Source organism: Rhyacophila brunnea, unplaced genomic scaffold (genome assembly GCF_057557595.1).
Source record: "Rhyacophila brunnea isolate RB1 unplaced genomic scaffold, BYU_Rbru_1.0 scaffold_23, whole genome shotgun sequence".
Lineage (NCBI taxonomy): Eukaryota > Metazoa > Arthropoda > Insecta > Trichoptera > Rhyacophilidae > Rhyacophila > Rhyacophila brunnea.
The window spans coordinates 1,980,702-1,987,500 of NW_028232893.1; positions in this window are offsets into that span (position 1 = coordinate 1,980,702).

The window sequence follows — 6,799 nt, forward strand, 5'->3', positions numbered from 1 at the left end:
CTTCACGCTTCGCCACCGGTATAGGTATAAATGAACTGTCAATTATTTTGAAAATAATGACATAATGAAGGTGCTCTGTGGATCTTCCTTACATAAAAAAATGATGGTGGTTTAAAAATTGTTAGTTGATTATAACTGGTGGCCCGCAAGTCAATTTAACAATACTTAGTAATTATTTTATCTATTCTTTCTTCTTTGTTCTTATCCGCTTGTCAGGTGTAGCATATGAACACCGTGCGGTGCCTTCAAGAATCTCTGTCATTTGCCAGATTTCTCGTATTTCCCCACGTCATAACTAGATGCTATCTCTGTGAACGATATTTCGTGGATTTTAGAGATGCTGGAATCTGGTCCGGTTGAAGAAAAGGCAAGCCAGGCTCCAACATCGCATCTTCTCCGTTGATGTGACGAAAGGATGCTTAGTTCACTCTATTATCTTCTGGTTACTTTTAAATTCTATTTGTATTTCATAATACATACAATGGATTGAGATGGGAGAGATAACACGTCAAATGCCGGATGCTTTGAATTTGATAAGATGTTTACACATGTTTTATTTTTAAAATTGATATGTCGGCCTTCGTAACTTCTAATGTTCCTTCGTAACTGTTAATCGAATGTCTTGCGGGCGTGTTAAATAAATTTTTGAGGTTATGGGAAAAGTTTTGACTGATTATTAAAAAAAAATTTACTTATGAGTAAGTTTGAATGTCTTTTGATTCAATATTAATAATATTGTAACGGTTATTATTAAGTAATTTATTTCATTAATTAGTTAATTAATCAACTAATATTGCAACAGAGCTAGGACCAAAGATATTGAAGAAATTCTTCTTCTATAGCAGTCATTCCCAACCGGTTTCTGCGAGAATCAATAAAAGATTGTAAAAACAGTACGACTTGAATTTTGAATAAATAGTTATGTTAAGATAACCCAATCACGTAAATGACTCAGTTAAAGTGGAATTGACAAAAATAACTTGGTTTCAAAACCATTGTAATGGAATTCAACCACGGAAACGCCAGTTCAATTAATAAAATAGTGGCTTCTTAATTTTGCATATTATTCGAATCCTTTTTCACTCATAAATAGTTATGTGTATTTTTTTACTTATCACTTGTACTGTTTTAATCTTCAGCACCTCGATTATTGTTTTCACTTAAGTGTAGCTATTCTATACACAAGGTGGCTATCGACGGTTAAAGTGATAAATATTATCACTTTATCATATTATGTTGTAGCGGTTAATTGTTACAATAAGTTAACCATCTAAACCAGGGTAGTCAACCTTTTTATACTTAACGTCCACTTTTGTATCTCTGTTAGTAGTAAAATTTTCAAACCGCCCACCGGTTTCACAGTAATGGTGATTTATAAAGTAGGGAAGTAACTTTACTTTATAAAATTTCTAAAGCAGAGTTACAGCAAGTCGAAGCATATTATAATTTTTTTTTTTTTTTTTTGACCATGTCCGATCCTGATAGGATCATATGGGCCTCCACAGAGTGGAGGTTTGTATTGACAGATTTTGTTTTTTACGAGAAATGGATGTCAGCCACTTGCTCAACCTATTAGGTCCATACCCTGACACACACAAATTGAAAAACAATATGTGTACTTGCCAGACCCAGGATTCGAACCTGGGACCCACGGCTTTATAGTCCAACGCTTATGCCGCGCGGCCACCGTGGGCGTTACTTACCAAATACTTAATGTCAGACTTTTGCGAAGTTTGGCAGAATAAATCTTTATAAAATTACTTACTGTAGTTAAATCTATCTTTTTATTTATACTTTGCATACATAGAAGCAGTCTGATGAAATTACATTTAAATAATTAAATTATTAATGAGATCCCTGGGGCTGATGCTGCGAAACTAAATACTGGATATCCGGCTCAATTTTCTGTGGAATTTTATGAAAACATAATGAAAATGTTTTTAAAACCCCTATCCCCCACCATGAAAGCTGAAACGCCCGCTATTAGGTGGTAGGAACCAGGTTGACTACCCCTGATCTAAACTGTCTATCTCACTCTTAAAGTTAACAGAGCCAAGAGAATGGCTTTTTGACATTTTAGACGGATGACTTATTGTAACAATTAACCGCCTGAATACATAAATATGATAAATTACTGTGGATAGCCAGCCGCCTTGTGTATAGAATAGCTGCGTTGATTAAATGATTTGCTGTTTTTTTAACCTGATGGCTGCCAATGACGTCTTAAGACGTGAACTTTTCCGTGAACGGAACGCCGCTCATACAAAAATGATGTCCTTGGACGTCCCGCTTTCAACGGGATTTTACTAACGTAAATCAATTATTTTAAACATTCAAATATGTTGAACACAACGACATATATTGTGAATATCGTCACATACTCACAATTGAAACAGAATTTGTTTTTACCACTTGAAACGTAAATTGATTTTTATTTTTGCAATAAAATTCGCGGCGTGCAAGGTACCGCCGTATATACACCTACCGGCAGTAAAAAGGTTAAGTTGGGTCCTAGCTCTTTGTTAGAAAATAATTATTAACACGTGTTAACATAGATTTCTCATGGATCAGTATTATCTATAGTTGTTTAATTTGTGGCAAACTTAGTTCCTTCCTTAGTTACGTATCGCAAATCCAAATATTTATTTTCTGCACTCGGATACTGGTGTCATATATTGTGAAATATAATATAATATACCTATTATTTTATCCAGACCAAATGATATGTCGCGTTGTCTTTGGAAGACGCTTTCAATGACACGTGTCATTGAAATAATATTAGTATTTGATTACTTATAGAGAGTTGCTTTCTCCAATTATTTATGACATAGTTTACTATAATGCATTTTTTGCTGTATGAATCTGGATGTAGGTATCTAATATTTTGAAACATTATGTTTAATTTTTGTTAATAAATAAATCTTTTTAACATTTATTTGCTTGTTTAATTTCAAGATCCTGAGCTTACGAGTATTATTTGCTTTGACGAGAGTCATTTCCTGAATAGCATCTGTAAGGAATCTTGGCATCACATCTAATAATAAACTGGGGGGTCCAGACGCGTGTAATGTAACGCGAATTTGTATGGACGGCACACGATTTCTACGCGAATCCCTGTTGTTGTTCGAGTTCTCGAGCACTGCGAGCGCCTTTGTGTTTGTGTTAAAAACTGACAGCTGATGGATCAGCGCGAACGTCGCTTCGAGCATCACGTTACATTATACGCATCTAGACGCTGCCTTATATTATACTGTACTGTACCAAAACAAGTGTTCAATAATTATTAATATGGCAACATTGATATTTTATTATTATTGTATTTTTTTGTGATGGCAAGATTCTTTATTGATTTAATTTACAGATATCCCATCCCGTTCACAACGAGTGCGAATTTGTTATATCGCTATCGATTTATAACAATACACTTACGTTGGCATCATGATGAGTCGAATCATGTGCGTACGACAGTGGCGAAGGGTGGAGGTAGGCTGTTAAGTTCGGCCATAGATAGTAACACTAAACTTTGTCAGTCATACGTATTTGTTTTCATTGAAATAAGACTACAGTTTTACAGATAGTGTCGGATAGTTTTTAAAATTCAATTAAAAAAACCCTGCGAAAACCAAGCCATAATAGGTAATAGTAAACAAGGGTAACTTATGTAGTTAGCGTTACGCTTTACTGACGATTTAATAAGAAATTAGAAAAGATTGACATAACGTTGTTTGACTATCATGTAGCCGTAAATGTAAAATAACGTTATCTCAAAAAAAAAAAAAAAAACACTTTTTTGTAGATAACATTGTCTGACTTTAAGCACTCGAATTGTAGTCTTAATTCAATAAAAACAAATACGTATGACTAACAAAGTTTAGTGTGCACTTTTTATGGTGGATCTTAACAGCCTACCTCCACCCTTCGCAACTGGCGTACGACCAGATTATTTGACAGTTATTGAATAATTTCTCGTAATAAGTGCAGACGAACACACTTTTTAAATTTATTGCAAAGTATGTTTTTTTTTTTTAGTTTATTAAAATATCATTTACATTTTTTAAATTGTTTTGTTTTCGAAATCCCCCGTTGATCGCGGATGTGACTGTGTCCAAAACATTTACTTCCATATAGTTTTATAACCTGATATAGTGAAGTGACGGACTCATATTTCAATGTACCTAATAGTGGTGAAGAACAAAGCTGGAAATAGAACTGAGTCCTGAAGAATACGTCAATTATTTTGGAACCGAGAACCCTTAATTATGAATCTTGGAGTAAACGTAAACGGATCCCCTTTTGACCTACTTAGAGTGGTGTTCACATTCATACACCTTACAGTACACTTCAATACACCAACTCTTGAGAATAACCTTTGCAACAAGCTTGAAACTTCAAAGAAAGAAGAAGAAACACACGGTGGCGATCCAACAATTATTTATAACGATAATTGTTAACACTTTTCTTTATTTTTACTCTCATGTTGTGAACGCCTTGGATTTGCCATGTTCACTATTTGTAAAATAAATTAATTAGAACAGATCTCGTACAAGCATTATACCCAGTTTACACGTGCATGGATTTACTGTTAACAGTAAGAAAATGTATGGCTAAACATGTATTATCCTGCAGTTGGCAAGATTGCGTTCATGAATCAAACAAGTTTGGAAGGTTCTGAATTTTAACGCGCAAGTAAGGTCTGCGCAGTAGAACGATAATGGCGAACCTGCCGGTAAAAAACGAACTATTCATTTTAACGTTCACCGATTTTCAATACATCCTGTCAAAATAGTACTATTAAATGACAACATCGCGTCTCGCTTACTCTTGAAGAATGAGATTGGAGACAGTCAGCACTTTTACATGTAAACAGTTATTGTCACAATATTTTAATATAAGCACTATTGCCGACAGTAATACCCAAGGCCCCGACATCCTGAAGCGGGCCCCAAGGCTAAGATCTTTGTCGGGCTCCCCTACCTATCGCCAAGGTTAAAGGCAGTGTGGCACTACAGTAGCGTTTTCCAAATGGCGTTCATGTAAAATTAAGGGTATGTAGTATATTTTTAATACTTACATCCACTCTAATTATGGAGTTAATTATCAAGTAATGACACAATTCAAAATTACATCGCACAATCAGATATTTTAAAATATAATTATTATCAAAGGAAAATAGCACCGCAGTATTAGAGAAAATTTGTGATGTGTGTTTATCTCACTTATTTGGTCGAATCGCCACGCCGGCCCCCCCATGAGCCCGGGCCCCCAGGCTAGAGCCCTATCAGCCCCCCCCTTGTGGGGGCCATGGTAATACCATGCACGTGTAAAGGCGCTGTAAAAGAGGCACACCAAAATTTCACCGGCTGTATGGAGCTATTGGAAAAAGACAGGTGGATAGAATTGTTAGGACTTTAGAGGATACCTGATAAAGATGAAAAAAATTAAAACAATTTAATATTTTTTTGTATGTATAAAATATTGATGCATACTTATATATTGTAATATATCTTTCTAATCTCAGTTCATACAAAAATATTTTTTGTATCATATATAACTGCAAACAACAACACTATTTTAAAACACCGGCCAATGTTCACTATATGTAATGAATTCTCTTTTTGCATATTTTTTATTTAGTTTTGAGATGCATAATTATTGTAGAAAACAGAACCAATATTTTTTTTACACTGATTTCACTGATTGGATCGTCATAGGTATAGTATAATGATTGTTTATGCTTCTATTAATGCGCCAACCCTTAAAATAATCATTTTCGTACAGCCTACCAATTCAAACACATTAAAAACGTTGCAGAATTGAGTTTGGAGTATACCCAGGCAGATTCAAATGAACATTATGACCATGCCCCCCACATCCTGAAGCGAACCCCCATGCAAGGATCTTTGGTGACCCACCTACCTATCGCTAAGGTTAAATTCAGTGTGACACTCAAAAGTAGCATTTTTCAAATAGTCTTCAAGGTAAAATTAAGGGTAGAGCAAATTTGTGATGTGTTTATCTCACTTATCTGGTGGACTCGCTGCGCCGGGCCCCCCCCCTGAGCCTGGGCTCCCAGGATAGAGCCCTGTCAGCCACCCCCTTGTGGGAGCCATGATTAGAACAGTCAAGAACTAGCAATAAAAAACTTATTATGGTCCCACAAATTTATCTGAAGAATGGATAAAAATGCAACTACTTTGATGTCATATTGAATAGGTCATTCCACTGTTCTGATTTTGTCCAGTTGCGAGTCTTGATTGGGTAGTTTTCGACTGTGGCTCCTCCATCAATTCTTCAGATAAATTTGTGGCACTCTACATTAATGCATTGCAAGATGTGGCCATAGACTATTGTTTATAGCCACCATCTTTGTCATTTTGTTTTAATGTAGCTTCAATGGAAGCGCTTTTTTGGGAGTGTTCATCTAAATAATTTAAATAGTTTGGTGTTTACTATTATAATGTAAATGTTTTAGCTTTAGTACAAGTCAACCCCGTTTTTTTTTTAGAAATGGTGAATGTAAAACAATATGATCCGTTCATAAATCAAAATCGAGCTCTTGGCAATATATGCACGTTTAATACTCTATGGAACTGGCTGTTTGACTGAATCTACAATTGCTGTCTTGAAATTCTTGCGATTTTGACAGATATGGGATACAATAGTAGGCATGAAGTTAATTACAAATGAATCTGCGGTATGAAAAAACTGACAACTAATATTATAATCATTAATTTCTTTTATTTTGTTAACTCTCAATTCATGGTGGAACTGCATTGTATTGTTGTTTTAATTTAATAAA